Source organism: Triticum urartu, chromosome 7A (genome assembly GCF_056163025.1).
Source record: "Triticum urartu cultivar PI428250 chromosome 7A, HENAU_Tu73, whole genome shotgun sequence".
NCBI classification, from domain to species: domain Eukaryota; kingdom Viridiplantae; phylum Streptophyta; class Magnoliopsida; order Poales; family Poaceae; genus Triticum; species Triticum urartu.
In genome coordinates, this window is record NC_141879.1 from 126,034,054 (window position 1) to 126,056,342 (window position 22,289).

The following is a 22,289-nucleotide window of genomic DNA, read 5'->3' on the forward strand; positions in this document are numbered from 1 at the left end:
ATGCTATAATTGTGTTATCCGGAAATCGTAATACATGTGTGAATACATAGACCACAACATGTCCCTAGTGAGCCTCTAGTTGACTAGCTCGTTGATCAAAAGATAGTCATGGTTTCCTGACTATGGACATTGGATGTCATTGATAACGGGATCACATCATTAGGAGAATGATGTGATGGACAAGACCCAATCCTAAGCATAGCTTAAAGGTCGTGTAGTTCGTTTGCTGTAGCTTTTCCGAATGTCAAGTATCATTTCCTTAGACCATGAGATTGTGCAACTCCCGGATACCGTAGGAGTGCTTTGGGTGTGCCAAACGTCACAATGTAACTGGGTGACTATAAAGGTACACTACAGGTATCTCCGAAAGTGTCTGTTGGGTTGGCACGAATCGAGACTGGGATTTGTCACTCCGTATGACGGATAGGTATCTCTGGGCCCACTCGGTAATGCATCATCATAATGAGCTCAATGTGACCAAGTGGTTGATCACGGGATCATGCATTACGGTACGAGTAAAGTTACTTGCCGGTAACGAGATTGAACGAGGTATTGGGATACCGACGATCGAGTCTTGGGCAAGTAACGTACCGATTGACAAAGGGAATTGTATACGGATTGATTGAATCCTCGACATCGTGGTTCATCCGATGAGATCATTGCGGAGCATGTGGGAGCCAACATGGGTATCCAGATCCCGCTCTTGGTTATTGACCAGAGAGGCGTCTCAGTCATGTCTGCATGTCTCCCGAACCCGTAGGGTCTACACACTTAAGGTTCGGTGACGCTAGGGTTGTAGAGATATTAGTATGCAGTAACCCGAAAGTTTTTCGGAGTCCCGGATGAGATCTCGGACGTCACGAGGAGTTCCAGAATGGTCCGGAGGTAAAGATTTATATATAGGAAGTCCAATTTCGGCCATCGGGAAGGTTTCGGGGGTCACCGGTATTGTACCGGGACCACCGGAAGGGTCCCGGGGGTCCACCAGGTGGGGCCACCTATCCAGGAGGGCCCCATGGGCTGAATTGGGAGGGGAACCAGCTCCTGGTGGGCTGGTGCGCCCCCCCTTGGGCCTCCCCTGCGCTTAGGGTTGGGAAACCCTAGGGGTGGGGGTCCCCCCCACTTGGCTTGGGGGGGAAGCCACCCCTTGGCCGTCGCCCCCCTTGGATATTCATCTCCTAGGGCCGGCGCCCCCCAAGGCCCCTATATAAAGAGGGGGGAGGGCAGCCGCACCCCTTGCTCTTGGCGCCTCCCTCTCCCTCCGTAACACCTCTCCTCCCCGCTTTCGCTTGGCGAAGCCCTGCCGGGATCCTGCTGCATCCACCACCAAGCTGTCGTGCTGCTGGATCTTCATCAACCTCTCCTTCCCCCTTGCTGGATCAAGAAGGAGGAGACGTCTTCCCAACCGTACGTGTGTTGAACACGGAGGTGCTGTCCGTTCGGCACTTGGTCATCGGTGATTTGGATCACGACGAGTACGACTCCATCAACCCCGTTCTCTTGAACGCTTCCGCGCGCGGTCTACAAGGGTATGTAGATGCACTCCTCTCTCCCTCATTGCTAGATGACTCCATAGATTGATCTTGGTGATGCATAGAAAAATTTTAAATTCTGCTACATTCCCCAATAGGATCACCCTTGGATCGAGGAGGATCCCCTAAAATTTCAACAAGCAAGTTGTGATGCAGAATAGGTTCCTGTTTAAAGAATACTTCATCTATTTCCCTTCTTTCATTCATGAACATATCATTTTCATGGTCTAACAAATAGTGTTCTAAAGGATCACTAGGAGGTACGGCAATAGAAGCAAGACCAATAATTTCATCCGTACTAGGTAGTTCTTCCTCACGATGTTGTTTACTAAATTTAGAGAAATTAAACTCATGAACCATATCATCCAAACCAACAGTAACAATATTCTTAGTGCAGTCTATGGTAGCATTGACAGTATTTAAGAAGGGTCTACCAAATATAATTGGACAAAAGCTATCTTGCGGAGAAGTAAGAACAAGAAAATCAGCAGGATATTTAGTTTTCCCACACAAGACTTCAACATCTCTAACAATTCCAATTGGTGCAATAGTATCTCTATTAGCAAGTTTAATAGTAACATCAATATCTTCTAACTCAACAGGTGCAATTTCATTCTTAATTTCTTTGTATAACTCATGAGGTATAACACTAGCACTAGCACCCATATCACATAAGCCATGATAACAATGATCTCCTATTTTAATAGAAATAACAGTCACGCCTACCACAGGTCTATGTTTATCCTTATTACAAGGTTTAGCAATTCTAGCAGTTTCACCTTCGAACTGAATAACATGCCCATCAATATTATCAGACAAGAGATCTTTAACAATAGCAATATTAGGTTCTACTTTAACTTGCTCAGGAGGTGTATAAGTTCTAATATTGCTTTTACGAACAACAGTTGAAGCTTTAGCATGATCCTTTATTCTAACAGGGAAAGGTGGTTTCTCAATATAAGAAGTAGGAACAAAGGATCATTATAAGTGACAGTCTTTTCTTCAACTTTAATAGGTGCAGCTACTTTCACTTCTATGGGAGGATGATATTTAAACCACTTCTCCTTAGGGAGATCAACATAAGTAGCAAAAGATTCACAGAAAGAAGCTACTATCTCAGAGTCAAGTCCATATTTAGTGCTAAACTTACGGAAAATATCGGTGTCCATAAAAGATTTAACACAATCAAACTTAGGTGTCATACCTTACTCCTTACCTTCGTCGAGGTCCCAATCTTCATAGTTGCGTTTAATTCTATCAAATAAATTCCATCTAAATTCAATAGTCTTCATCATAAAAGAGCCACCACAAGAAGTATCAAGCATGGTGTGATTGTTTTCAGAAAGCCGACCATAAAAACTTTGCATAATTATTTCTCTTGAGATCTCATGATTGGGGCATGAGTATAACATTGATTTAAGCCTCCCCCAAGCTTGAGCGATGCTTTCTCCTTCGCGAGGCCAGAAATTATATATATAATTGCGATCATGATGAACAAGATTCATAGGGTAATACTTTTGATGAAATTCCAGCTTCAATCTTTTATAGTCCCATGATCTCATATCATCACATAGCCTATACCATATCAATGCGTCTCCCTTCAAAGATAAAGGGAAGACCTTCTTCTTAGCAACACCATCGGGTATACCTGCAAGCTTAGATAATCCACAAACTTCATCCACATATATTAAGTGCTCATTAGGATGCTTTGTTCCATCTCCTGTAAAAGGATTAGCTAGCAGTTTTTCTATCATACCCGAAGGATACTCATAAGGAATTTCATTTTCAATAGGTTCAGTAGGTTGAGGAGCAACTCTTTGCTCTACTGGACGGGGTGAAGATACCTCGAACAAGCCCCTCAGAGAATTACTTTCCATAGTAACGAGTGAGAGTAAATTTCAACACACTATATAAATTTTTCCTTACCAAATTCCACCTACCAAAGCCGCTACACTCCCCGGCAACGACGCCAAAAAAGATTCTTGATGACCCACAAGTATAGGGGATCTATCGTAGTCCTTTCGATAAGTAAGAGTGTCGAACCCAACGAGGAGCAGAAGGAAATGATAAGCGGTTTTCAGCAAGGTATTCTTTGCAAGTACTGAAATAAGTGGTAACAGATAGTTTTGTGATAGGATAAATTATAACGAGCAAAAAGTAACAAAAGTAAATAAATTGCAGCAAGGTGGCCCAATCCTTTTGTAGCAAAGGACAAGCCGGAACAAACTCTTATAATAGGAAAAGCGCTCCCGAGGACACATGGGAATATCGTCAAGCTAGTTTTCATCACGTTCATATGATTCGCGTTCGATACTTTGATAATTTGATATGTGGGTGGACCGGTGCTTGGGTGTTGTTCTTACTTGAACAAGCATCCCACTTATGATTAACCTCTATTGCAAGCATCTGCAACTACAACAAAAGTATTAAGGTAAACCTAACCATAGCATGAAACATATGGATCCAAATCAGCCCCTTATGAAGCAACGCATAAACTAGGGTTTAAGCTTCGGTCACTCTAGCAACCTATCATCTACTTATTACTTCCCAATGCCTTCCTCTAGGCCCAAATAATGGTGAAGTGTTATGTAGTCGACGTTCACATAACACCACTAGAGGCTAGACAACATACATCTTATCAAAATATCAAACGAATACCAAATTCACATGACTACTCATAGCAATACTTCTCCCTTGTCCTCAGGAACGAACGTAATTACTCACAAAGCATATGTATGTTCATAATCAGAGTGGTAATAATATGCATATAGGATCTGAACATATGATCTTCCACCAATTAAACCAACTAGCATCAACTACAAAGATTAATCAACACTACTAGCAACCTACTAGCAACAATCCCGGACTTTGAGACAAGAATTGGATACAAGAGATGAACTAGGGTTTGGAGATGAGATGGTGCTGGTGAAGATGTTGATGGAGATTGCCCTCTCCCGATGAGAGGAGCGTTGGTGATGACGATGGTGATGATTTCCCCCTCCGGGAGGGAAGTTTCCCTGGCAGAACAGCTCTGCCGGAGCTCTAGATTGGATCCGCCAAGGTTCCGCCTCGTGGTGGCGGAGTCTCATCCCAAAAAGTTCCTCTCTATTTTTTTCTCATCGAAAGACCTCATACAGGAGAAGATGGGCATCGGAGAGCCACCAGGGGGGCCACGAGGTAGGGGGCGCGCCCTAGGGGGGGCACGGCCCCCACCCTCGTGAGAAGGGTGTGGGCCCCCTGGCCTTCATCTTTGGCGTGGATTTTTCTTTATTTATTTTAAGACGTTCCGTAGAGTTTCAGGACTTTTGGAGTTGCGCAGAATAAGTCTCTAATATTTGCTCCTTTTCCAGACCAGAATTCCAGCTGTCGGCATTCTTCCTCTTTATGTAAACCTTGTAAAATAAGAGAAAATAGCCATAAGTATAGTGACATAAAGTGAAATAACAGTCCATATTCTGATAAATATCGATATAAAAGCATGATGCAAAATGGACGTATCATGTCGCAATACTTATGCCTATTCTCTCTTATTTTACAAGGTTTACATAAAGAGGGAGAATGCCGGCAGCTGGGATTCTGGGCTGGAAAAGGAACAAATATTAGAAACCTATTCTGCACAGCTCCAAAAGTGCTGAAACTTCACGGAAGTCATTTTCAGAATATATAAAAAATACTGAGCGTAAGAAGTTCTGGAGGGGGGCCACACCCTGCCCACGAGGGTGGGGGCGCGCCCTACCCCCCTGGGCGCCCCCTGCCTCATGGGCCCCCGGGTGGCCCTCCGATGCCCATCTTCTTCTATATGGAGTCTTTCGCTGAGGAAAAAATCAGAAGCCAACTTTCGGGATGAGACTCCGCCGCCACGAGGCGGAACCTATCTAGGGCTTTGGCAGAGTTGTTCTGCCGGGAAAACTTCCCTCCGGGAGGGGGAAATCATCGCCATCGTCATCACCAACGATCCTCTCATCGGGAGGGGGTCAATCTCCATCAACATCTTCACCAGCACCATCTCCTCTCAAACCCTAGTTCATCTCTTGTATCCAATTCTTGTCTCCAAGTCTGGGATTGGTACCTGTGGGTTGCTAGTAGTGTTGATTACTCCTTGTAGTTGATGCTAGTTGGTTTATTTGGTGGAAGATCATATGTTCAGATCCTATATGCATATTAATACCCCTCTGATTATGAACATGAATATGCTTTGTGAGTAGTTACGTTTGTTCCTGAGGACATCGGAGAAGTCTTGATATTAGTAGTCATGTGAATTTGGTATTCGTTCGATATTTTGATGAGATGTATGTTGTCTCTCCTCTAGTGGTGTTATGTGAACGTCGACTACATGACACTTCACCATTATTTGGGCCTAGAGGAAGGCATTGGGAAGTAACAAGTAGATGATGGGTTGCTAGAGTGACAGAAGCTTAAACCCTAGTTTATGCGTTGCGTCGTAAGGGGCTGATTTGGATCCATATGTTTCATGCTATGGTTAGGTTTACCTTAATACTTTTGTTGTAGTTGCGGATGCTTGCAATAGAGGTTAATCATAAGTGGGATGCTTGTCCAAGTAAGGACAGTACCCAAGCACCGGTCCACCCACATACCAAATTATCAAAGTACCGAACGCGAATCATATGATCGTGATGAAACCTAGTTTGACGATAATTCCCATGTGTCCTCGGGGGCTCTTTTCTCTATATAAGAGTTTGTCCAGGCTTGTCCTTTGCTACAAAAAGGATTGGGCCACCTTGCTGCACTTTATTTACTTTTGTTAGTTGTTGCTCGTTACCAATTATCTTATCACAAAACTATCTGTTACCTACAATTTCAGTGCTTGCAGAGAATACCTTACTAGAAACCGCTTATCATTTCCTTCTGCTCCTCGTTGGGTTTGACACTCTTACTTATCGAAAGGACTACGATAGATCCCCTATACTTGTGGGTCATCAGCCGGTCGGCCTCGCCCTTGCTCCTTTATATACAGGGGCAGGGGCACCTCTAGACACACAAGTTGATCACAAAGATCTCTCCCAGCCGTGTGTGGTGCCCCCCTCCACCATAATCCACCTCGGTCATACTGTAGCGGTGTTTACGCGAAGCCCTGCTGCGGTAATTTCATCAACATCGTCACCACGCTGTCGTGCTGACGAAACTCTTCCCCGAGCTCTACTGGATCGTGAGTTCATGGGACATCACCGAGCTGAACGTGTGCTGAACGCGGAGGTATCGTACGTTCGGTACTGAGGATCGGTCGATCGTGAAGACATACGACTACATCAACCGCGTTGTCATAACGCTTCCGCTTAACGGTCTACGAGGGTACGTGGACAACACTCTCCCCTCTCCTTGCTATGCATCACCATGATCCTATGTGTGCGTAGGAGAATTTTTGAAATTACTACGTTCCCCAACAACTGCCCACGCGACCGCCACCAAACAAGGTTCGGGTCAACGACGGGCTGACTCCTCACCAACCTGCGCCCCCCGGAAGGTAGAACCTCCCGGTACCAGCCCGGCGGAGCCCAGTCTCGGACATGGCCCCTCTGATCAAGCAGGCCTCCTCCGCCGAGTCGACGACGAGGATGCGGGATAGGCATCATCGACGTTGAAGCGGGAATAAATGCTTGAACTAAAAAAATAACAATAAATTTCACATGTTCAAAATAAATCAGAAACTTAACCTAAAGTAAACTAAACTAAACATAAACTAAACTAACTAAACTAAATCCAAACTAAACTAAACCTAAACTAAACTAAGTAAACTAAACTAGTAAACTAACTAAACTAAACCAGAAACCTAAACTAAATTATACTAAACCTAATTAAACTAAATCTAAAAAAATAGAAAATATGAAAATATCTCACCTTGGAGCGGCCGGGGCGGCGAGGCGGGGCGGAGTGGCTGGGGCGGCGAGGCAGGGCGTCGGGGTGGTCTGGCAGGGCGGCCGGGGCAGCGGGGCGGCCGAGGTGGGGCGGGGCGACCGGGGAGGGGTGGCGGCGAGGGAGGCGGCCGGGGCGGGGCGGCAGCGAGGGGGTGACCGGGGTGGGGCGGCGGCGCAGGGTTGGGATGAGGAGAGAGAGAGGGACAGGGCGCGAGGGCGTTTTGATACATATAGGGCTAGGTTCTTTGCCGTCCACTAACTGACGACAAAGAGCCTAGCTAATAGACGTTACAACGGCCACTTTCTTCGCCGTCAGCTAGCGGATGGCAAAGAAAGTGGCCGTTAGCTGCCCCCCCCCTATCGGCCCACCCTGCCTCTTTGCCGTCCGCTAGTTGACGGCAGAGGTTCTATGTCATCAGCTAGCTGATGGCAAAGAGGGAGTTGACGGCAAACACCTTCTTTGCGGTCAGCTGCTCTTTGCTGTCAGGTTTCCTCAAGCTGATGGCAAAGACCCTCTTTGCCATCAGCTAGCTGACAACAAAGAAGCGGCTGATGGCAAAGTTCCTGATTCCAATAGTGTAATGCACTTTCGAATGACAGGAGGAGCTACCATCACCGATGATCAAATATATCAGAGAGGGAGTACCCATGAATCGGAGACAAGATGATCTCCATTCACCATAATGGAGAGTTAGGGTCTATCATGTTTTACGCTATTTTACCTTAGAGAAGGTAGCAGGTTGTAGCCAATATTCATCATGTCCTAAGAACAATTAACTAGTGTTGGTTATGACTATGATGACGAGGAGGAGTTGTTATTATGATGATGACGAGTGATGTGCTACAATGATGAGCTGTTAGATGACTATGATGATGATGTGTATGACTTGTTATTATGATAATGATGATCAGTTATTATTATTATGATGATGTTGAGTTGTTATATCATTAATATGAGCATGATGAGTTATTATAATACTATGAGCATGATATAATAACTCATCATGATCATAATGATATAACAATCTCTAATTGCTATTGTATCCAAACTTGCATAACGGTGAATAAATATACTATAAAATAATAGATAAATGGAATACAGACGAGTAGTAGTAGCGGGTCCTCGATGCGCTACTGCCTACCAGTAACTATCAGTAGCGCTGGATAGAGCAAGCGCTACTGCTATCTGAGTTAGCAGTAGCGCGTGGGTGAACCACGCTACTGCTAAAGTTTAGCTGCAACGCCGTACTAGTAGCGCGCCCACCCACGCTACTGCTAGACCAAAACCCCGCGCTACTGTTAGAGTTTTCCCTAGTAGTGGGAATGAGGGCCAGGCGGGGAAACCTTATTACATGTCAATGGCGACAGCATCGTCTCGCCACCGTCACACATAGACCTACCTAATGCCCCAAGAGACAGAAACTCATACTCCCATTAATAGATCAAAGCTCACCGCACACTCCCACAGGCCAGCAGTGGAGGAGGAGGCCGAGATACACCAGTGGAGGAGGATGACGACAATGGAGAACCTCGATCACCTTTGGAGCTGGGGCTGCATCCCGTGGAAACTATTGCCCTAACTCGTTAAGGGTTAAGGTACCCTCTAAGTTACCCCGCAAAGAAAAGGTACCCCCATCCCCCTAAGTCACCAACTTTGAATATTTGGGTTTGTAAAATGCACATAGAACCATTAGATCACAGTAAAAAATAGATATATAAACATAATACTCATATGAAAGTTACACCGTAAGAATGAACCTTACATGTGGAGACTATGCCTATGTCCAAATGGTTTGTTTTTTGCAATGGAATCAAAGAATCTATTAAGTCGGTTGATTCAAAGGCGTGAGGTAGCAATATCAGTCTGAATAGACAATACATACATCACTCCTTGAACATCAATTTATCTCTCGTAAAGAGTGGGAAGAAGAAAACCGGGCTAATTCTATTGGTCCAAGGTTTAGAGCGCAACATCACTTCAATCACAAGAGAAGTACTTCCAAGGTTTGTAGTACTTCTCTCACATTCCTCGTATCCGATGCTTCCCTTCATGTCGGGTATTTCTCGAATCAAACATCGTTAGTTTCAATCTGGAAGTGTCCTGCAGGGGTGATACCACCGTGCATGACATTTTGTTGCATTGGGTCAGGCTGAGCACCCCCATCATTTTCGCCGCCCTCACGCACACCCTGGAAATTATCATCTTCGGCTTTGTGGAGGAGTTGTTGGTCAGAGCTAGGGTTGTCGCCCATGCCATTCTGCATCGAGCGGGGATCCTCCTCGGCACTATTGTCCCCGGCGCTTTCCATGACGGTGTTTCTCGACCTGGTGCACTTGGCATAAACCAACCTCACAATGACTATCAATATCATTATAGTTGAAACGGATCCAGTGATGACGAAGAGTCCGGAGAAGCTTTGTAAAGTAAGAGGCGCAAAATCAATGCTAGGGACACTGTCAGCACCCATCAGAGGTAAAGTTGTGCCGAAACATTTCACTTCTATTTGTGTGTCACTAACCCTTTCTGGTAGGTTCAGGATGGCAGTTGAAAGATTATGCGCTGGCGGAAAACCTAGAAGAAATGCCTGACAATAAGGACATAATGTTAGAAAGTAGCCCTAATAATGCAGCAAGCGCTGCAATAACAAATCATGAATATACCAAATCATTAGGTTGAGAAGCTTACAAAACTAAATCCAGGAATCATGTACATGCACCCAAGCATCGTAAAATCGTCTTCATACCGACTATGAGAGAGGAAAGACGTTAAATAGGGGACTGCACCGACGATAGCTGACACCCCTCCATTCTTGGACCCCTTCCTCAAAGCGGCAGCATATTCTTCCTTCGTTGTGTAGTTTTTTAATCTACTTTCACTGATATTATGACAATTCATCAAGAAGGACCGCACAAATGAATCATCTTGGTATCCTACAAAGTCACCACTGCGTTGGAGCTGGTCTAGATCAATCACCCAAGGACGGAGCCTGTTTGCGGTTAATATGGATGACAAGGTTGATGTATAGCTCTGTACCAGAATCAGCACTACAAAGCACCATATTACCACGACAATTTTTGACAAGGGGCTTCTAATACTTTGACCTGTGCATGGAACAACCAAAAGATTATGTTTTTTACAACTATGGTAAGAAACTAATGAAAATACTGAAAGGGCATCAAATATTGTCATGAGTTATAGATTGAGGTGCTGACCATGAGAAAACGTCAAAGTAGAGAAAACAAAGTAGAGGGCAGTGCTACATTCTCTCAAACTTGATCCTTGGTACTCTTGATTTCTGGGTAATTCAATCATCCACACAACGAAGCCAGTATAGAAGAAGAAGGCAATGGTAGCTAACTAAAGATTCCTACTTAGAGGCTTTAGGAATATCCAACTAACAGTACCCGATTCATCCTCAGCGAGCACAAGCATAGACACACCAGACTCCGTGTATGGCATCGTGAAGTCAATGGCGGTGACTTGTCGCGCAGAAATGGTGACATCGCCTACTGTAGCATCATACATCTGTTTATCACCAAGAAATATGGCAAAGATTAGAATATATTTTGGTACAAATCAATACCCCTGAGAGGATGAGATGCAAGTGTGTAGGAGTAAGCCTTACCGTCAAATACGTTTTGCATTCAAACTCATGATAAGTACCGCTAAAGCTAGCATACTCATAGCTCGTACTAGGACGTAAACTCCACATAGGTACGATATCAATGTTGTAGCTAGTGACATTTTGTTTCTCGGAAATAGGATCAAGAGCATCCACAAAATCTTGAAAACCCAGCTTCGGTGGCACGCCAATCTTCAGCACCGTCCGACCTTTGCATTTTTTTTCGGAATCTCCTCTTGTATCTAGTGCCATGCTGTTCCTTCCCTTGGTTTTTGGGCAAGGAAACATCATGCTGGCATTTCATCCAAGTGTAAAGCCAGTCTTGGCATGGCCTACTGAAGCAGTTACATGATCTCCTAGGCAGAAGGTGCACGGTGTCCAAGGAGTGCCGTAGAGAACCGGGATGTTGTTGTGGTCGGCCGGGTGCGGGACGTGATATGATTTGGTCAGTGTCTTAGGGCCCCGGACGATGGCTTGCACTTCGGCATTCTTCATCAGGTCCTCAGCTGCAAAGCTCAAATGCATCACAAAACTAGACAAGTAAATACTCCCTCCGTCCCATAATATAAGGCGTTTTTAAAACTAGTGTAGTGTTAAAAACACTTTTATATTATGGAACGGAGGAAGTAGCATGGAATCCTGTCTTGTATGATATACTCCATTCCATATCATTTAGAGAACGCAATAAAACATGTTATACAATAGGTTATCCTGTACATGGGACGATTAAAATTAAACTATAGAAAACATGTGAATATGATATGTCATTTTATATGATTGAGATGGTCTTTTTTTAGACGTTTACTTTCTTACTATTAATTAAGAGAGTATCTCTAGCTAAGAGAAGACAAGCTTTTTTTTTCATTTCTCTCTTTCAACTCATTAATTATTTGTACCCATCCGCCGCCACCAATATAGCCGGCCGCCGCCTCCCCAAAATTAGGGTTCTTTGCCTCCTATCAGCGCCGGAGCCGGTCCGTCCCGTCTCTGATGGCCTTAGGGCCATGGAGGCGGAGTGGATCTCGGCCCTTGCCGGTGGGAGGGCTCCGTTTTCATATCTTTTTTCAAGCTTTATTAGGGTTTGTGTCCTTTTCAGGAAGGCGAGACGGCGGCGGCTCCATGAAGATGGAATAAAGGTCTCCTGTCTAGTCCCCGTTCCGGTGATGCGTGTAGCATCATCGGTGGACCTGTGGAGGTGTGTCTCCGGCGGATCTGTCTTTGGTGGATTTGCTCGGATCTATTCGTCGTTCGTCTTCGTTCGTGTGTTTTCAGGTTGGATCCTTTTGATCTACACTCTTCATCCGCGGCGGTTGCTGTTCTGGTGTGTTGGTTCTATGGGATCTTAGCACGACGACTTTCCGACTGTCCACTACAATAAGGTTTGCCCGGCTCCAGTGAGGAAGGGGCGATGACAGCGGCGCGCCTTCGGCTCGCTTCAGTGTTTGTAGTCGTCGCTAGGTGGTCTACGGATCATGATGTAATTTTTATTATTTCTAGTATTTGTTGTACTACCATGATTGAAGATGAATGGATTAAAAGCTTTTCAAACAAAAACTCATTAATTATTCTACGTGATCCAAATGTAACAATTAGCCAACAAAATCGATCGAACTGTTACATTGTTCTCTAGCATCCAAGTGGGGGACTACCTGTGTCGCATTGGGGTTGACGATGTTGGAAAATAAGCCAAACATGTCCTACGGACTAGTAGTAGAGGTTTTGCTTATAGCGTAAGAGCATCTCTAACAGACCTCTTAAAACACATGAAACTATAAAATAATTGTCAGTTTACAATTTTAGGCGAAAAATCGACCCGAATAGAACTCGTAAATGACTCCGACCTGTAATTTTTTTAAGGGACATGGAATACATCCCCATTGAACCTGTGAAAATAAGGTTTTCGGACCCAACTCGAGGGTGCCATGTATATACGAAAGACCGTTGGCGGGAGTCCAACTGCCATCGGAACCTTCATGGCTCGCTCCCGTACGCCCGTTCCCGGCTGCCGGCCGCCTGCCCCGGCCGCCGCGCCCACCCGTGTCTCTCCCGGCGGAGGAGGTAGCTAGCTAGTGATACGTCTTCAACGTATCTATAATTTTTTTATTATTCTATGATATTATAGTATCAATCTTGGATATTTATTGTGCAATCATGTGCATTTATATATCATTTTTGGGACTAACCTATTAACTCAGTGTCCAGTGTCAGTTCTATTTTTTGCTTGTTTTTGAACGAAGAAACTTCTAGATTAATTTTTTCTTGAAGGGGGGGGGGGGGGGGCAGGCTTGTGGGCCCCTCGTCGCTCTTCTTGACCTAATCTCAGCTCTATAAATACCCAAATATTCCCCCTTCGCCAAGGAGGAAGTCAAAAATAATTTTCGGCATCACAATTTTCTGTTCTGGCGAGTTCCCATCTGAAGGCCTCTCCAGTACTATGCCAGAGGGGAGATTGATCACGGAGGGGCTCTACATCAACCTTGTCGCCCTTCCGATGATGTATGAGTAGTTTACTATAGACCTAGGGGTCCATAGCTAGTAGCTAGATGATTTCTTCTCTCATTTTGATGTTCAATACAATGTTCTCCTTGATGTTTTTGGAGTTATATCCAATGTAATTATTTTGCGGTCTGTTTGTTGGGATCTGATGACTTGTGGTTTTATGATCAGATTATTCATGAATATTATTTGTCTTTTCTGAATTCTTATATGCATGGTTATTATAACTTTGCATTTCTCTCCGATCTATTGATTTGATTTGGTCAACTAGATTGATTTTTCTTGCAGTGGGAGAGATGCTTTGTGATGGGTTCAATTTTGCGTTACTCAACCCAGTGACAGAAAGGAACATGACATGTATTTGTATCGTTGTCATTAAGTATAAAAAGATGGGGCTTATTAGTATTGATTGAGTTCTACATCATGTCATGTTGCTTAAAGCGTTACTTCATTCTTTATGAACTCTATACTCTAGATGCATACTGGATAGATGTCGATGTGTGGAGTAATAGTAGGAAATGCAGATAGGAGTCGGTCTACTTGTCTCGGATGTGATGCCTATATACATGATCATTGTCATGAATATCATTATAATTATTCGCTTTTCTATCAGTTGCCCAAGAGTAATTCATTTACCCACCTTATATTATTTAAGAGAGAAGACTTTAGTGAAACTATGGCCTCCGGGTCTATTTCCATCATATATTTAAATCCAAAAATATATTGCTGTAATTTATTTTAATTTTATTTTATTTTGTATTTTTGTTTATCCATCCATCACCACGAGATTTGATCGTTGCAATTAACCGTCAAGGGATTGACAACCCCTTGTTTGTGTTGAGTGCAAGTATTTGTTATTTTGTGTGTAGGTGTTGTTCACGAGGTGTTGTGTGGTTCTCCTACTGGATTGATAATCGTGGTTTTTAACTGAGAGAAATATTTATTTTTACTATACTACATCATGCTTTTCTATTTAAGGAAATCCCAGCGTAACTCACAAGTAGCAAGTAGCTAGCTAGCTAGCTAGCGGATTGATTCGAGCTAGCTACGGCAAATGGAGGAGCTAGCTAGCTAGCTCAGCTATGGCGACGGATGCTAGGGGCACTTCGTGTGAGCCGTCCTAAACGCCGGCGGCTTCATATTTGGCCGCTTTGTGCGGTGTCCGCCGAGCTAGCTGATCGTGGACATGGGTGAGAGGAAGAAGAAGACGTGGAGGAAATGTAAGTGAATATTGTGTTTTACTGTTTAACTTGAGGGCTATGTTCAGCCGCAGCTCAAACCAACCCTTAAAATGTGTTTTCCAAGAACTGAAAACCGCGTTTTTACTTCCGTGGTTTAAGGGGTCTGCTAGAGATACTCTAAATACTAACTTTATCTTGCATACTAATATTTTGGTCATTTTCTGGCCGTAATTTTAACTAATAAAACACATATTACACATAGCAATAGTAATATCATTGAAAGCTACATCTAAATACAAATTGAATGATTTATTTTTATGGCATACATTAATATTTTACTAGTCAAATATGTGATCAAATTTAACTCAAAATACGATGAAGACTAATAAACCCACACAGATATACTAGAGATTAGTTTCCATGTGTTAGCTTTGAAAAATTAATAGAGGCTACATGTGGTAGCTATGTTTGAGGGCATCTTCAAATGAGACCCTCAAAGCTTTGGTATACGTCCGGGTTATGGTGTCCGGATTATTTGTGTCAATTTTTGTCATCAAATGAGGACCCCATCGATCCGCGAAGTGGTTCGGACGTCCGTTTTCGGCAAATCCGAGACAAAACATGGGGGATTTTTGCCGTAGTCCGGACATGTACTTGACCAACCAAAAGTAACAACATGGTCCTCCTCTCTTTTCTCTCTCTTCACATGCAAGGCCCCCCTCTTCTCTCTTTCCTCCCAACTGAACACCACACTACAAATCCCACCGCATGCATGGTCCCCCTCTTCTCTCTCTCCTCCCAATCGGATTAATTTGTGAATAGCTCTATATGGCTCCGTCCAGCATCATGTTCACAGACCATATCCGGACATAAAAACAAACATATACCGAAGCCATTTACGGGCTAGAGTTGAAAATGCCATGAGTAAACCTGTCCTAGTGCGGCGTGTCGGTTTCCTTAGTTTCCTTACTTGAGTTTCCTTACTTGCTAGTCCTGTTAAAATTAGTAATTGCAAAAACTTCAAAACTTTAATGATAGATGAGGCGATTATTAAAAGTTTTTTTCTTCTAGAATACGCACAAACATGTATATCATATATTCATAGAAGAGAATTGAGCATAGCTCAGATGGTTGGATTCCTTATGGTGGAACCAACCCCACGAGGGTTAAATTTCTAGACTTGGAACTGGTGCTCGTATTTGTCTAGATTCATTTCAGACTTTTCAACGATATTCGTTCAGAAAGATGAGACTTTTCCATCAACTACGAGTGTGTGGTGATTTCGTTAATCTCAATATGTGATGCCGACTCGGTTTCTCGGTTCAAAATAAAAATATTCATAGAAGAAAGAGCAAGTTGCCCAACCACAGTATTACAGGGTATCGATACAGACTCCAAGTCCCTTCCGGCCTCCCTATGTCAGACCGAGAGCATCTACAACCATGATTTACAAATTTGGCTCCCAAACATCCGTGAACATACCCGAACAGTCCCGAACATGTCCCTTTTCAATCCCTACTTTTTCTATGAAATAACCATGATTGCAACTTGTTCGTTGTTCTTTGCCAGTGTTAGTAGCCCCACACATATGGCTTAATAATTGCCAAATTGCCATGTACATGGATTCTTCATATACTATCAACTGTTTTTAGAAAATTATCATATCAGGCAGCCAGATAGGTCCACCTATACAATACTCAATAATGGATAGTAAAGACCAATGATTCCATCCAGTATTTCAGGTAGTAGTGTCAAACATTTCAGTGGAACCAGCCATACTTGTCAGGTGAAAAATAGATTGTGTGGTAAGGCTCTGTCCAGTGTTTCAGATAGTCCCCAACATTTCAATGAAAGTAGGCAAAATTCTCAGGTGAAAACTAGACTGCCTCACTCAAATCCAAATCCTACCCATTTGCCACTGCTGAAATCAGAGTGTTGCACCCAAGAAGTGATAGAAACCGCCTGAATCCGCGCACAGCTTTCGCCCCAGGACGGCGAGGCGGAATTCATTCCAGGCCACGGGAAGACGATGGGATGTGACGTGAGAAAAAGGGGGAGGGAGCAGGCGAGGTCACACCTGAGGAAGGAGCTGGGTTTGCCGGCCTCCAGCCCCATCACGCGCCTCCGGTGAAGCCGCGCGCATGCTTCGGGGACCTCTGCTCTGGCGCGGCTCTGGGGTCGATCTGGCACATGGAAGACTGGGCCTCGAAACTGGCGGGGGGGGGGGGGGGGGGGGGGGGGGGGGGGGGGGTGTCAGGTGTGTGTGGTGGGTTACCCGGGGGACTCCATTAGCGAGTGATCTGGGTAGTCAGCTGATTGTCGTTGATTATCGCAGCGCAGCGGGCGTGAGGAAGGGGAAGTGATGGCTCTCCTTTCCACGCCACGCACGCAGTGGCTAAATTCCCACTCCTCCACATGAGTCAGTGGTGCATCACAAGCAAGTCCTACCCTGCTGATATCTGAAGCAAATTTAAGGGAACTGCTAGGCGCCGGCTAGCCCCAGCCACCTGATGCGCGGGATTAGGGCCGTTCGTTCACCCCTCTCCCACGTCATCATCTTCTTCCCCCTTCCCTCCTACTTCAGATTCGCCGTGCGCTCGCCCCCGGCCAGCGCGCGCTCGCTCCCGGCCGCCGCGCGCTCGCCCCCAGCCGCCGTTTGATGCGTTGCTACAGCCGCGACACCGCAACCCCCCCCCCCCTCCCCCCCCCCCCCGCAGCTCTCGCCCTCCATAGCCACGACGCCATCGCCCGCGGTCCGCTGTCGACGCTCATCGGGGTCCCTCAGTTGTCGCTGTCACGGTCGTCGGCAACATTAGTTGCAGCCCGCCAACTTGTTGAGTCGCAAACTCGCCATGGTCATCATAGTACATGGTGGAAGCTTCTGCAAATGCTGGTTGTAGCTTTGACATAGCCGGTTGCAGCTTTCGTCCTCTGACCATAGCTTCTGTCACCTTCGGTTGAAGCATTTTTGTTTGCCGGTTGGAGCTTTTCCCATCAACAGTTGTACCTTCTCAGGTGCCGATTGCAGCTTCCATGGCGCCCCGCCTCAGTTTCCATGTATCTCTGGTTGGAGCTTTTTAGTCAGCGGTGGTAGCATTCTCGTGTGCCGGTTGTAGCAATTTGAAGTGCTGGTTGTAGCACGGCGTGACAACATTGTAGCAAAAATTCCCGACGCCGGCTATGGCAATGCCGCAAAATGAGACACCGGTTGTAGCAAAAATCGACACCAGTTGTAGCAAATATCGCTGGATCATAGTGGCTACAAACTCCGGCGAACTCGGGTTGCAGCTCGGATGAACGTGGTTGTAGCTTTTTTGTCGAACGGTTGTAGCATTTGGTGACACACGTTGCCGATTGTAGCTCCGTTGTGCACACGTTGTAGCATCTTCGCAAGCTGATTGTAGCTTTGTGGTATGTGGTTGTAGCATTCGCGACACCATCATCGGCAGGTCTCTCGTGCATCAACCTAATGGGGTCTGCTGGTGGTGGCCTCGCCGGAGAAGCCGCGACGCTCGGCGGTAGCGCCTGAGGTCGCGAGGGGGGAGGCGGGGATGAAAGGTGAAGGGAGGTTGAGTGGTAGAAGGAAGAAGAAGACAAAGGGGTCGCCCGGTGGTTGTCTACCGGGAGAAGCCGCGGCGCTCGGCGGCAGCATCTGAGGTCGCGGAGGGAAGGGGGGATTGAAGGTGGAGACAGGTTGAGTGGTGGAAGGAAGAAGAAGATAAGGCAAAAGAAAAAAACTAGGAGAAGGACGCGCGAGAGACTCTGGATCAACATGGATCGAACGCACGCGACGCGACTGGCCGAGCGTTTCGGCCGGTGCCCTGGCGTAAAATGTTTCCCCAAATTTAATCCCTCCTCTCGACCGGCGTTTGACTCCACAAACCTTGTTAAAAAGAAAGTCCACAAACTAAAAAATTGCATATCTTAGCACCATTGATTCGTTTAAGTGATATAATCTTTGAGAAAAAACGGTTCGGAAAGTAAAAGAAGGACCAATGCTGATGTAAGGTTTTTCTGCGAGGTTTATACACATCTCCCTCTCTCATTCCGGTGCTCGCAGTCACCACCATCTTCTCTCTCCTGGATCCCATACTCTCCTCTCGCTCATGTGCAGGGTGGGCTCGAGTTGCACGCCGGCGGCTCGTGGATTACAGATGTCCTCGTGTGAGGACTTAGTTGTGGAGCCATCGCACCAGGTTAGCTTAAAGGGGTTAAAGAGGACAAAGGACATAGAAGTTTATACTGGTTCGGCCCCTTGCGATGAAGGTAAAGGCCTAATCCAGTTTGAGGTGGTATTGCATATGTCTCGATTGCCAGGGAGTGAATACGCTTGACCTAGCTTTCGATCTGTTGTCTCTTGTCCTAAACCGCCGCTGGGTCGTCCCTTTATATACACAGGTTGATGCCCTGTGGCTTATAGAGTCCCGGCCGTCTTATAACAACATGTCCGGCTCGGTGACCAAATATACATGCCTTACAATACAAGTCATACATACATGGCGGTTTACACTCATGGGCTTCTAGCCGCCTCCGGGCTCTGGGCCTTTAAACGAGTCTTCGTAGTGAACCGCCATCTTGAACATCTTTATGGGCTTCATCTTGATAAACCGCCATGGCTTAACCTGGCCCCCCTGGGCGAGTTAACCCAATAGTTATCTCCCCAACAACATATGATGCGCGATCGCCATCACTACACAATCATCCCTTTGCGTCAAGCCTTCGGTCATAGTTTGCATATCACCACTAAAGTCAACCGCCGGATCTGAAGAGGTGAATCCTCTCCGGCGGTTCACAGCGGAGCTTGCGGTCCATGACGATGAGGTGGCCAGGACGGCAGCCAATGCGCTTTGCGCGCGTGACGGTGGCCATGGCGTATGATGGCACGGGGCCCTGGCGAGCACGACAACAACATGCTTCGGCAAGCCTAGCGAGTGCGGCCGGCAATGTCAAGCGAGGCGGCGACATGGCCATCTGTGGTGTGGCCGCCATGGCGCATGACGCCTGCTGGCATCAGCTGCAGAGCTCGCATGGGGCGCATGATTCAGCCAGAAGTGATGCGCAATGAAAGTGCGTTATATCGACTAGAGGGGGGTGAATAGGCGATTTTTTATGACTTCTTCACTGAGGAATGTGCAGGTGAGGAAATTCCTTAGCGGAGAACTATTAGCAGCGGAATAAGTACTCAAAAGTAAACATAACAGAACACAAGCATAGTCATCATGATGAAATGAAGACAAGCACAGAGTACAGAAAGCGTAAACACATGATAACATAGGATGAAGACAAACAAACTGAAGAAATTGAACTGAGAAAATTGAGAAAGTCTTCAGTGAAAGTCTTCAAACACAGATACAAACAAGCACTCAACACAGTTATGAGGAAATGAAAGAGTTGAGGAAATAGAACCAGTGAGCTTGGTGAAGACAATGATTTGGTAGACCAGTTCCAACTGTTGTCTCAGTTGTACATCTGGTTGGAGCAGATAGGTATTTAAACCTGAGGACACACAGTCCTCACCGTATTCTCCTCGAGCTAAGGTCACACAGACCTCGCCCAATCACTCGTGGTAAGTCTTCAGGTGACTTCCGAACCTTCACAAACTTGGTCACTCGGTGATCCACAATTCCTCTTGGATGCTCTAGACCTTGACGCCTAACCGTCTGGAAGAAGCATAGTCTTCAAAGGTAACAAGCGTCGGATCCACGCAGAATCAATCGCTTCAGTGATGCTCAATCACTTGGGGTTTGTAGGTGTTTGGGTTTGTGTTTTCCTCACTTGATGATTTTCCCTCAAAGTCCTCGGAGGATGGGATGCTCTCAAATGACAAGTGTCAGTTTCTCTCGGAGCAGCCAACCAGCTAGTGGTTGTAGGGGGCGGTTATTTATAGCCTAGGGAGCAGCCCGACATGATAAGACATAAATGCCCTTCAATGATATGACCGTTAGGTGGGTGGATATTTTGGGACAGCTGGCGCGTAGCACAGCAACGGTCGAAAATTTGAGTAACAAATTCCTCAGGGCTATCATGTTCCTCACTGTGTAGGCAATCCGCACTGGCGAATTCCTAACTCCTCAGTCAGAACAAATTCCTCAGAGACCAAAAGAACTTCATCTCTGTCACTGAAGAATATGGCTGAACTGTATGAGATTTCCAATGGCTTCACTCGAAGGGATTAGTAGGTGTAGGATTTTGAGTTGAGCATCACATGGAAATTTTTCCTTAGTATTTCCTCGACCCCCTTTAACAGTACGGTGTTTCCTCTGACTCAAGAAAGATAAAATGAAACTACGAAAACAAAAGTCTTCATGCTTCATGTTCCTCGAATGAATACCAAGTCCTAGGGGGCACCAATTTCTTCACTTTCAAAGTCTTCAGAAATCCAAAGTCTTCAGTCGAAGAACCTCATTTTTAGGGGTCGACTTTCTCTGTAAATATCAAACTCCTCATAGACTTATAGACCTGTGTACACTCAAAAACACATTAGTCCCTTAACCTATAAGTCTTCAATACACCAAAATCACTAAGGGGCACTAGATGCACTTACAATCTCCCCCTTTTTGGTGATTGATGACAATATAGGTTAAGTTTTCAACGGGGATAAACATATGAAGTGTAAATACTAATATTGAGGAATTTGATTGCAAGATATAGAAGAACTCCCCCTGAAGATGTGCATGATGAGGAATTTGCTTTTGAAGCATTGCACACTTGAAGAGTTGAATCATGGAGATCTCCCCCTATATCTTGTAATTCATACACGCATTTGACATATCATAATGAGGAATTTGAAATGCATGATGAAATATGGTGACTGATGTAATTCAGCATGCGTGCATTAACATATATGAGGAATAAGCATGCAGAAAAACACATCAAATGTATCAGAGCACCATCGGGTTTAAGTTTACAACTCAATCCAATAAAGTTTCAGAAGAACAAGAGTTGTAACTTAGCAAAAAAAACGCCCATATAAGATAGACCCGCTTGAAGACTAACTCAAATTTCTCCCCCTTTGTCATCAAATGACCAAAAGGATCAAAAATGAGGACTAACACCCCTGAAGAATATCAAGTTGATGAAGGAGCGTCAGCGTTGTTGGGGTCGTTTGTTGTGGAAGGGCCTGCCGCAGTGTCGTCCAAGTCTTCGTACTCGTCGGTATCACGTGATGAAGAATATGAGCTGGACACCAAAGAAGGAACCTTGACCTTCTTGAATTTCTTTGGTGGAGGTGCAGACCAGTCAAAATCTTCCTTGAGACCCATTTTCTTGAGATCTTCTTCACCATACAGATGTGATAGAATGGCCCAGGTGCGACCGAAGACTTCATGGAGGTAGTAATGGTTTTTCTTCACTACATTGTGTGTAGCAGTCATGTTGTGAAGAAATAGACCAAACTGACGCTTAACCCATTTATGGTTTCGATCCACCTTCTTGTGAAGACTAAGCAGAAGCTCACGGTCATTCATCACATGAGGGGCAGTGGTTTGAGGAGTAGACTTGGGTGCATTGGCAGCAGGGTCATGTGTGGCAGAGTCATCATTGGTCGAATAAGATGCAGCTTTGCGAAACTGACCATCCAATGGA

The 22,289-nt window shown here is 45.3% G+C and overlaps 1 pseudogene; it reads right to left on the reverse strand.

Moving 5' to 3' along the window:
- Positions 1–9,474: 9,474 nt before the first annotated feature.
- LOC125518694 (glutamate receptor 2.8-like) lies at positions 9,475–16,820 on the reverse strand (annotated as a pseudogene).
- Between the last annotated feature and the right edge of the window lie 5,469 nt (positions 16,821–22,289).